This window comes from Spinacia oleracea, unplaced genomic scaffold (assembly GCF_020520425.1).
Source record: "Spinacia oleracea cultivar Varoflay unplaced genomic scaffold, BTI_SOV_V1 SOVchr0_107, whole genome shotgun sequence".
NCBI lineage: Eukaryota > Viridiplantae > Streptophyta > Magnoliopsida > Caryophyllales > Amaranthaceae > Spinacia > Spinacia oleracea.
In genome coordinates this window covers 35,001-47,109 of record NW_026614435.1, presented here as the reverse complement: position 1 = coordinate 47,109, position 12,109 = coordinate 35,001, and positions in this window count along the sequence as shown.

The window sequence follows — 12,109 nt, the reverse complement described above, 5'->3', positions numbered from 1 at the left end:
AGCTACGATAATCAAGACGGATCTGATCGTGTCGGTGAACCAAGTAGAGGAACGACAAGTGGAGTTCTTTGTTCGTGTTGTTTGACGGATTATTGTGGAAAAACACGCTTCGAATGTAAGTTTGCTTAATCTGTGCTTTATACATGTTTCCTGGCTTGGGATTGTTCCGCACATGTTATTATGTTTAACTGTATTCCCCTACAGTGGTATCATGCGCCTTATGCTTATTCAAAGCATGAATTAGCATGATTATTATTGTTTTTGCATTGTCGAATTTTTGGAGTTTTCGTTGATTTTTTCGGAATTTTTTCGAATTATGGGATTATTGCGATATTGGCAGTTCGGAATCAAAATATTCGCTTTTTCGATTTTTAAACCCTAATCTGATGGAAAACGATTTTCTAAGATCAACTCATGCGAATAGAATTGCGAAAACAGGCCTAGAAGCATCAGTTTTGGGTGTTTTTGTTAATTTTTTATTAAAAATTAAATGTGTCGGACAGTAATTCAATTAAAAGGTCGACCTAAACTACTCGGAATGCTTGAAATTTTGACACAATGTTTCTGGGTACATGCTGATCTAAGGTACAAATGTCAGATTTTTCAATAAGTATAACCCTAATTTTGCCTTTCCCAATTCGTAAAATTTACAACCCTAATTGATTTTTAATTAATTATGGATTAATAATTCGGTAATTGGGAAAGGGGGTATAATTTCATGGGTCAGTGGCTAATTTTAAAAATTATTGGATTAAAATTTTGAATGGTTTTGTTAATTTTAATCACACTTAAACCAATTTATTAATAATCTGAAATTTAATTGTTTATGAACGATGTAAAATTTCGGATTTTGTTAATTAAAGGTTCAAATTTTAAAGTTGATTCAATCGTTCTTAAAAGTTTGAATATAGTTAGCCCTTGATTTATTATTTTACGAAATTGGATTGTCGTTTAAGTTTATTAAATCGTTAAAAATCGTTGTTTTTTCGAAAAATTAAATCGTAACTTTTTTGAAAAATAAAATTAATGCAAGTTCGTGAATTAAAATTTAATTTTAATTAGGTGGGTCCGTTTTACGAACCAAAAACACGAACATGGGCATGATGGAAGTATGGCTCGTCGAGCCATACGAGGCGTTATGCGGCGTGCCATGCGACAGGGCAGCAGCACGAGCTGCGTGCCTCGTGCGCGCTAGGCAAGGCAGGGGCAGGCGATGCCTGCGGGGCTGCGACGAAGCGAAGCGCGATGCTTGCGACGTCGAGCACCCACGATGCACAACACACACGCAACGCAGGGCAACTATGCTGCGGGTACGCGATGCGCATGCGCAAGGCATGGCGCGCGACGCGGTGGGCGAGGCAGGCGCGCGCGAGCGAGGATGGGCGAGCGATGGCATGCTATGCGATGCGATGGGCTGGGGCGCGGGCAATGCTCGTGTGCTCTTGGGCCTCTCGCACGACGGGTGGGCGCAAGCCTAGGCCGTTTGATTGAACTTTTTTTTTTTAAATAGTTAATTAGTTGTGCTTCGTGTATTTGCATTAATTTGGGCTAACGGATTTTTAATTTAATATTTATTTACTTGGGCCGGGCCGCGAGTTTTTAATTTAATCTCATAATTAATTATCCGGAATAATTATTGGTTTGAGTGGGAGCCACTAAATGAAATTAAAATGAAATAATTATTTAATTATTTCGTAGGTCGCATTTTTTAATTAAATTCAATTTTAATTAGAATAAAGTCTAAGGATTAATAATTGGAAATTGATTAATCTTTTAGGACGCGTTTATGTGAACGTGAATTTTAATTAATTCACGTAAATACTTGCATATTAACATGGGCCATTCATTTAGCATACGATGGGTGAATGCGTAGAATATATATTTTATGCAATGCAGGTACTCCAAGTGACTAGTATGGCTAAATTTAGGATAGTTAAATACGGTCTGCGCACCGTTCTATCTTTGAATGTAAAGTTTTAAATATGGTCTGCGTACCATGGAAATTTTGATGTAATTTATTATTTTCAAGTATTTCTAAGTTTAGAACTTTAAGTTAGCATTTGAACGAGATTCAAGACGATGCCAAGCTAACAAGAAGGTGATGAAGATTGGATGCTTCAAGACAAGAAGTTTTGGGCCATACTAGATCACCAATATTTTGCAATTTAATATATATATATGCGTGAATGTATGAATGTATGTATGCTTTGCATGATCAGGTTGTTTCCTATGAATCGATTAGTTTTAAGTTCACTAAATAATCGAACCAACATAGAAACAACTAGGTCCAAGTAATATTGAGTTTTAAAATTGCCGTCCAATCAACACTTACAAAAATCTAGGGGTCTAAGATAGTAGGTTTACGCTAAAGCGAGGTGCTATTTTAGTTGACTTAGATGGTAAGGCGTCCTAAAGGAGCACGTTGATTGTGGTTATAACTCAACAACAATGGCATTAAGTTGTGGCAATGGGATAAATTATGGCATTAATTTATTAACCAAGAGTAATTTGGAGATTACTAGCAATAGGTTTTGCTTACCTAAAATCTTAAAATACTTAAGACATGCTAAAGCTGCTTAAGGATTTAGGACTTTTGGGGTCTTGGAATCGTTTCATTTATTTCGGACCTTGTTTTTGCTTTTTGCATGAATGAAATGTTTTAATAGCTTTAATGATTGCATGTTTTTTTTTATTTCAAAGTTATTGAATTGTATGAATGGTTATTTATTGCAAAATCTTTTCGATTGTAGTAATCAAAATGGCCGCAATCAAAACACAACTCAAAATAACTGAAATTCTGGATGTAAAATTGAACCTATCAAACTTTCTTGATTGGGAGAGGAAGCTTTGGCAAGTCCTCAGGTGGAACAAATTGAATATGTAGTTTGACCATCCCATCCCCAGCTATTACTCAAAGGATATGACTCCGGAAAAGCACTATACGTGGGTAAGCCACGTATCGCTAGTGATGGATCTTATTCTTGGCTCTATCCCCAATGATTGGAGTGCAAGGTTCGTTGCATACGAGCCATGGGCACTCCTAAGGCATCTTAGGGATATATGTCGTGGTAGATTCCAACATAGTGGTCAACATGTCGACCAAAATGTTTTGAATTGGTAAATTCATTTGAGGATCTAAAGCTTAACGCACCACTGGGTTGTTGCTTTGACGTCGAAAGACAAAAAGCAAGGAAAGGGTCATTGATCTTGAAATGACAGAACGGACACCAATCAGAACTCATACAAAGAAAATGGTTGGGCTTCTCAACCGGCTTGAGTTACTTGGTGATCCATTCCCAGTTCTGCAGCTGCGGGAATACTTTTGAATTCTCTTCACCCTGGTTATAAGAAATTCAAACTACTCCATTTTTCCAAGAAAAGGGAGAATACTCTTAGTGAACTAATTTACTTGCTTCATCAGTACGAATTGACTTTGTAAGTGATAAGAAAGCATCACTAAAAGTAAAGAGTAAGAAAATCAAGAAAAAGGTTCCGGGGAAGATCCAAAGCAAGGGTGCATCTCCATCTACTTCAGGAAGGCAAGTGGCGCCATCCAAGAAGAAGATGAAGAAGGATCGTCTCCATCTATATCGCAATGCTTCAATTGTAATGAAATTGGTCATTACAAGCGAGATTGCCCCAAATAAAGGAAGAGAAGAAGAACGGAAACGTTGCTTCTCCTTCAGGTATGTATGTTATACATTGTAATCTAGCTAATTCTACTTCTTGGGTATTAGATACTGGTTGTGGCTCACACTTATGTTCCAATCCACAGGGACTAAGGAGAAGTAGAAAGCTTGATAAGGCGAGATGGATCTACGCGTGGGAAATGGAGCACGGATTGCTGCATTAGCCGTAGGATCTATTTTATTTCTTTGCTAGTGGGTTTGTTTTGGAACTAGAAAAACTGTTATTATGTTCCTAGTATCACCAGAAACATCATTTCGGTTTCAAGTTTGGATTCTAAAGGTTTTAGTTTTCAATTTAAAGACAATAGTTGTTCTTTTGCTTTGAATGGAATGTTTTATGGTTCAGCACAACAAGAAAACGTCTTTACGTGCTAGATACGAGCAAACACATTTATAACATAAATACCAAAAAGGCTAAAACTGGTGATTCGGATCTACATTTCTGTGTGGGCATTGTCGATTAGGCCATATAAATTAAAGCGCATGGAATTACTTAAACGGAAAGGAATTCTAGAATCATTCGACTTAGAGAAGATTGATCAATGCGAATCTTGGTTCCTGGCAAAATGACAAGCAACCTTTCTCAAAGGTGGGAGAAAGAGCAAGCGAACTACTAGGGCTAATACATACGGACGTATGTGGGCCTATGAGTACCAAAGCTAGAGGTGAGTTCAGCTATTCATAACGTTTACGGACGACTTCAGTAGATATGGCTATATTTACTTAATGAAGCACAAGTCTGAAATCGTTTGAGAAATTCCGAGAATTTCAAAATGAAGTAGAGAATCAACATGGCAAGAAAATCAAAGCTCTAAGATCGGATCGAGGAGGTAATATCTTAGCCACGAGTTTGATGACCATCTAAAAGAATGCGGTATTCTTTCTGAATTGACTGCTCCGGGGACACCCTCATGGAATGGAGTGTCGGAACGTAGAAACAGACCTTACTCGATATGGTCAGGTCAATGATGTGTCAGGACAAACTTCCTTTACAGTTCTGGGGACATGCATTGCAAACTGCAGCACTCACACTGAATCGTGCTCCGTCAAAAGCTGTTGAAAAGACTCCATACGAATTATGGACTGGGAAACTTCCAAAGTTGTCTTTTCTGAAGATTGGGGTTGCGAAGCATATGTCAAGCGATTAATTTCGGACAAGCTACAACCTAATCTGACAAATGTTTCTTCGTTGGGTATCCAAAAGAAACTATGGGGTATTACTTCTACAACAAGTCAGATAACAAGGTATTCGTTGCTCGTGACAGTGTCTTTTTGGAAAGAAATCATATTTCCAAATTGACAAGTGGGAGAATAATAGACCTTGAGAGATTCGAGACGAACAACTCTTTAGAAGCGTTCAAGTTGATGAACCTCCAAGGTCTTTAGAAGAGCCAGTGGGAGTAGTTCCTCAAAACGTTGTTTCCCCTCGTAGGTCAAATAGAACTATTTTTCAGCCGACAGATGACAGGCGTCCTCTTGACTGAAAACTTAGACGTTCTCATATTGGATAGTGATGAACCTTTGACTTACAAGCAAGATATGACGAGCCCAAGCTCCATTAAATGGTTAGAGGCCATGCAATCTGAAATAGACTCCATGTCTGAAAATCAAGTCCTGGGATTTGGTTGATTTGCCGGATGGGTTCACACCTATCGGATGAAATGGTCTTCAATTGAAGAAAGACAAAGATGGAATTGTATACATATACAAGGTAGATTGGTAGAAAAAGGTTACAGGCAAGTTCACGGCGTTGACTACGATGAAACCTTTTCTCCAGTCGCGATGCTTAAGTCTATTCGGATAATCCTTGCGATTGCCGCTTTTTATGACTATGAAATATGGCAAATGGATGTCAAAACTGTCTTCTTGAACGGTGTTCTTGAAGAGACTGTGTTCATGACACAGCCGAGGGTTTTGTCGATCAAAAGAACCAAGGAAAGGTATGCAAGCTTAAGAAGTCCATCTACGGACTAAAGCAGGCATCAAGGAGTTGGAATAAACGATTTGATGAAGTAGTCAATAAGTTTGGCTTCATCAAGAATCAGGACGAATCTTGTGTATACAAGAAGGTCAGTGGGAGTAAAATTGCATTCCTAGTCTTGTATGTTGACGACATACTGCTTATTGGAAACGACATTCCTATGTTGGAGTCTGTAAAGACTTGGCTCGGGAAGTGTTTCTCAATGAAGGACTTAGGAGAGGCACAGTACATATTGGGCATCAAGATCTATAGGGATAGATCTAAGAGGATAATTGGACTAAGCCAAAACACTTACATTGACAAAGTGCTAGCTAGGTTCAATATGATGGAAGCCAAGAGAGGCCATCTACCCATGTCACATGGCGTATATCTAAGCAAGAATCAGTGTCCCAAAACATTTGTTGAGCGTAGAAAGATGAGTGGAATTCCATACGCTTCGGCTATTGGATCCATCATGTATGCTATGATTTGTACAAGGCCGGATGTTTCGTTCGCACTCAGTGCAACGAGCAGGTACCAGTCAGAACCAGGTGAGGCGCATTGGACTGCTGCCAAGAACATCCTAAAGTACCTGAAAAGGACTAAGGATCAGTTTCTGGTTTATGGTGGTACAGATGAGTTGATTGTTAAGGGCTATACGGACGCAAGCTTTCAAACCGACAGAGATGATTTCAGATCACAGTCTGGGTTTGTGTTCTGCCTCAACGGCGGAGCAGTAAGCTGGAAAAGTGCTAAGCAAAGCACTATTGCGGATTCTACAACTGAAGCCGAGTACATTGCTGCCTCAGAAGCAGCAAAGGAAGCTGTTTGGATTCGGAAGTTCATCGAAGAACTTGGTGTTGTCCCCTCCATTAAAGGACCAGTGGCTTGTATTGTGACAATAGCGGAGCCATTGCCCAGGCAAAGGAGCCTAGGAGCCACCAAAAGTCCAAGCACGTACTGCGGCGATTTCATATACTTCGAGAGATCGTTGAAAGAAAGGAAATCGAGATTTGCAAGGTTGGAACTGACGACAACGTCGCGGATCCATTGACTAAACCGTTGCCACAAGTGAAACACAACGCACATGTAGAAATCATGGGAATCAAGCATGTCGGAGAATGGCTTTGATTTTCTAAATTGTTTTAGAACATCTGTTAGATCTATGTTTAAACAATTGGTTAACCATTTCATATTTATGAAAATTATTATTTCATATTCATTTAATTGTGGTTTAGAATTAAATGATAAGTCCATGTGATTCAAATCATTCAAATGGGATGTCATGATGGATTCTTTCGCAAAGAAACACCCATAAGTGAACTTGAATATTGAAGTCACAAAGGATCCCTAATCCAGGTCATTGAAAGGTGGACGACCAATGACTAATGAAGATTAGATTGCAAGTAGATTACTTAGTTCTGTTTCTTGAACTAGAGTGACTGGATGTCAGAATCTTTTGCATAGATACTTATTGGATCTTGTATCGGATTGACCATGAGAACGCTTTAAGAGATTAAAGTCATGTCATAGGTAGTTCTCATTAATGGTGATTAGAAACCGTTCCTCAGAACATGAGCGATTATGTCTGCTCGTTTGAGAATTAGTTCGCTTTGATACTAGCTAAACATCGCACCGTAAAAGGAGGCTATAAAAGCAGTTATTGGGCGTACTATGAATCAAAGTGAGTGTTCATAGATTGCAAGAATGGATTGTCCTCCTATCTTTGATAGGATATGGTGTTGTTGTGTAACAAGGCCTCTCGAAGAGTTAGATACTGTAAAATGCATGGCCGTGCTCAGAATGGTTAGGCTTAACCTTCTGCAAAAGTTTGACAGTTGAACTCTGTAATCCGAGAAACACTTCTGGACCAAATAAGGATGGCTTGGATCTTACCTTATGTTCAGTAAGTAACACTAAGCGACAAAGGAATGTGGATGCACACTTGTCTGAATGACAAGTGGGAGATTGAAGGAAATATGTCCTTCACCCAAGGTGCATTAAGTCTAATACCAAGGTTCAGATTAATTGCGAACAATTAATTCAGTGAGATCAAGTGATCGGAACAGCTAGCTGGAGCAATGCTTCCGATCAGTGAGTTCTAATGGATATTGAACTCACAACTTACTCTTGACTAAACCTACAAGGTCACACCAATGACACGTAACAGATCGCCGGACTAAATGAATCGGAAATTCATTAATAGCTTTTCGGGATTTAAGTTGGAAACGTATTATACGATACGACCTTGCATCGGAATCGTATATCGTATCGCGAATATTCGTAAGCTAGGCGAAAAGAATAAATCGTATCGTACGACGGTGATTCGTCGTATACGAAACGATAAATAATATATCGGAAATATATTAAGCGCGGATACGAGGAGCGGCCCACGAGCCGAGTGCACGAAGCACTCAGGCCCATGGGCGCGCAGCGCTAGGCAAGCAAGCAAGGCGACACAACAGCGCTGGCCCATGGCCGAGCAGCTGTGTGCGCACGCGGGCCAAGACCACGACACAGCAGCAGCAGCGCGGCCCACGGCCCAGCTTGCTGTGCGTGTCCGTGTGATGCTGCGCGGGCTTGCTAGCCGGCCTTGCCTTATGGCTTGGTCGGTTAGTAAGGTTATGTAAATAACCTTATGACCTAATTTCAACTTACTGCAATCACAATTCAGATTACACACAACCCTAGGAGAAAACAGAGAACCCTAATTCTCTCTGTGCCTCCATAGTGTGTTCATTCCCAAAAAGCAAATCTCTTGATCGATTGTCTAAGCTACGATAATCAAGACGGATCTGATCGTGTCGGTGAACCAAGTAGAGGAACGACAAGTGGAGTTCTTTGTTCGTGTTTGTTGACGGATTATTGTGGAAAACACGCTTCGAATGTAAGTTTGCTTAATCTGTGCTTTATACATGTTCCTGGCTTTGGGGATTGTTCCGCACAAGTTATTATGTTTAACTATATTCCCCTACAAATGACCTACAAGTGGGATATGAAACATGGCAATGCTACATTAGTTGTACGGTCATCTAGTTTGTTTTAAGACCTTTCAAGGCTGGAACTTAATGGCTATTTTGTTCCATAATCAGCATACCTAAATTTCTGTTTTCAATCACAGAAAGACTCACATTCAAGAAAAACAAAAACAATGTTTGTTTGTTTATTTGAATGAAATGGTCATTTACAGGTTTAGTCGGTATGCTTGATTAAAACAAACAACTCTTTAACAATAAGAGCTTTACTAGGTTCAAATCAGTCTCTTGATTTGAGTTCCACTAACCGTTCCACTAACCTTTAGCATTGTTGCTTAGACCATATCAACGAGGTAACATTCAAAATCTATATTTCGATGGATTTTTTAAAGTAGATTGATTTCTAGATCAAGACAACCTAGTCTTACTTGTTGAAAGTAACAAAAGATATGAACTATTGTTAGAACACGTAGACAATAGAGTTCAAAGCTAAAGAAATATTTTATGACTTTATTATTTCACCTGAATCAGAGTGAATATAGGTTTATTTACTCAATGTGATATAAATTTGAATCTGTTTGGCTAGTTCAAAGATTCAAAAGTATAAAATCCACTTGGAAAGAAATCATAAAGATCTAGGTTAGATCATGTTGATGATTACTTAAGTCAAGAATGATCATCAATGACCGTGTGTTGTAATTTCACGTTCGAGCTCCATAAGATATGGTATATCTAAATTGGAATTACCGAAGTCAATTAGTACTTGATTTGATCAATGATGAATCATAAAGATTTTTCCTATAATTTCTAAACAAAATTCTCAACTACCACCAAACTAAACCAAATTCGTCAAAGCTGTTGAAAAGTAATTTCAGAATATCTTTTCAATAATATATATATATATATATATATATATATATATATATATATTTATATATATATATACTAAAGAGTTGCTAAACTCAGTGGGAGCTTAGTGTTTGTTATTCAACAAACTAAGGGCCAAGTATAGATATATGTTTCATTGTGATTTATTCAAATGAGACACAAAAGTATTGTTTCTACCACGAATTTTTGAGAACATAATGTTTGTTTTCTCGAAATAGTGTCCTTTTGGAGAATCGTTTCCAAAATGACAAGTGGGAGAAAATAGACCTCGAAAGTCTTCGAGGCAAACAATAAACATAAACGGACGTTCCGGAGGCTTTTGAAGTTCTTTAGAAAATCCGAACACTTATTCTTTAAGGACTTTAGAAGTGGCTTTAAAGAATAGACATTTCTTAGAAGACTTTACAAGTGCTTCAAGGAGAACAGAATATTCAAAGGACTTTCAAGTGGATATTGATATTCTATTGTTTGATGTTCTAAACCCATGTAGACTTAGAGTTCAGGTCACTGAAACTATGAGATTCTTCTATTAGATAGTGAAGAATCCTACAACTTGCAGTCAAACTACTATCAAGAATGGAAATGAGTTTGTGACTTGTAAGAAAGCTATGACGAAATATAGATTCCCTAAAATGGTTAGAGGCCATATATAGATTTAATGTTTAATTGGTTAAAGGCCATAAAACATACTTAGTGTTTGATGACAAAATTGAAAATTTGTTGATTTGCAAGAATAGTTTCACACCTATTGGTTGCAAATTGGTTTTAAGGATAAAAACCACCAAACATGGAATTGTGTCTTCACACACAAAGCTAGATTAGTTGCTAAAGGTTACAAGCAAATTCACGGTGTAGATTGTGTTGAAACCTCATGCAAAATTGTAATGCTCAAGTCTATAAATCAAACAATGATTGCATATTGGTACATATGGCAATTGGATGACAAAACGTATTCCTCAATCAAATATTGGAAGAAACTATGTACATGGCATGTCATAGGATTTATGGATCCAAATAAATGTTTGAAAAGGAAAGCTAGCTTATGAAATCTAAGTACAGATTTAAGCAAGCAATTTGGAATTAGAATTGTATTTTAGTGAAACTAATAAGTATTTTAGTTTCATAAAATAACATGAATCTTATAAATGCATAAGAAGTTTAGTGAGAATACGTAAAACTTAATTGGTCCTATGTGTATCACACACATATCTCTCTATTGTGAAATAACATTCAAATTCTAATGACTTAGATTTGAAATTATTCATCAATGATGGACCAAGGCGAAACTTAGTACATACTGGATATTAAAATCTATACTCAAAAGATCTTAGAATATTGTTTTGGATTAAGTAATGACATTTACTAAATCAAACATGAAAGACTCCATTAGAGATATTCGACCCATGTGCATAAATCTAAGTAATGAATGTTTGAAATATGTATAAGCATTTACTAAGTTAAACATCAAAGAATCTATTGAGATTCTTCACCTATATTATATTTCAAGGAATTTAGCTAGATTCAGTATCTACTGAAATTGGATAGCTAAAGTTACATGAATAAAATTCAATTGGGAATTTTTCTGCAAAAGAATTTATCATGTATGATATTATATAAGGATCGCCAAAAATGTATCGTATGGCTTTAGGCATGACGCACATATACCAATCTCTATTGTTCTAAGTAAAGATCAACTAGATTGAGATCAAGAAAAACTTATGGTACTTGAAAAGGGACATAGGAATATTTTTTGATTCAAGGAAATAAAGATATGCCATATATCAATGCTACACGCATAAACACTGGCAAAGGATCAAGCAAGATCCCTTCGGAGTTAACCATTGGCAAGGACGAGCTACAACGCATCGTGTTTTGAAATGGCAACATGGATTGAAGACCATGAGTTGTTGTGTGTGAAATTAAATATTAATTTCTATGTTCTAAGATACAGCCGGAAATTATTCCGCATATCCGTGAACCGCTTAGATAAGCAAATCCATACAAAGCATCACTAGCAACCTATAAAGTTGAAGTACAGTACTTATTGCCTAAGAAGCAATATTGAAGTAAGAAAGAGTAGATCACATAATAAAAAAACTCAAAAGATCTTATCATCCTATCTCGAAAGACATTTGATGAAAAAGGATATTAAGATTGGCAAAGCATGATAACTAAACCTATGCAACAAGTGAAATACAACACTCACATTGTGGCACTAGAAGTCAAACATAGTCTTGAATTCCATTAATTGTTTTAAAGATTGGTTCGAGGCCCATGGTTGTAAAAAATTCAGTTTGAACATTTATCATATATGAAATGTATTTTCATATTCCATTTAATCTTGGTTTAGTATTAAATGATGAGTCCTTTCAATATGAAAATATATTCAAGATAGACTGTCAGGATCAGTCATGTGAATAATAAATGTCTATCAAGTGAACTTGAATTTCAAAATTTGAAAATGGTCCCTGGACGGAAGTTTTCTATAAAAGTGGACGCATAGAAACGCTAGACGACTAAAATGCAAGATGACTAGTAGTTCTGTTTCTTGAACTATGTGGACATGGAAATGTCGCAATCATTTGCATAGATACTTA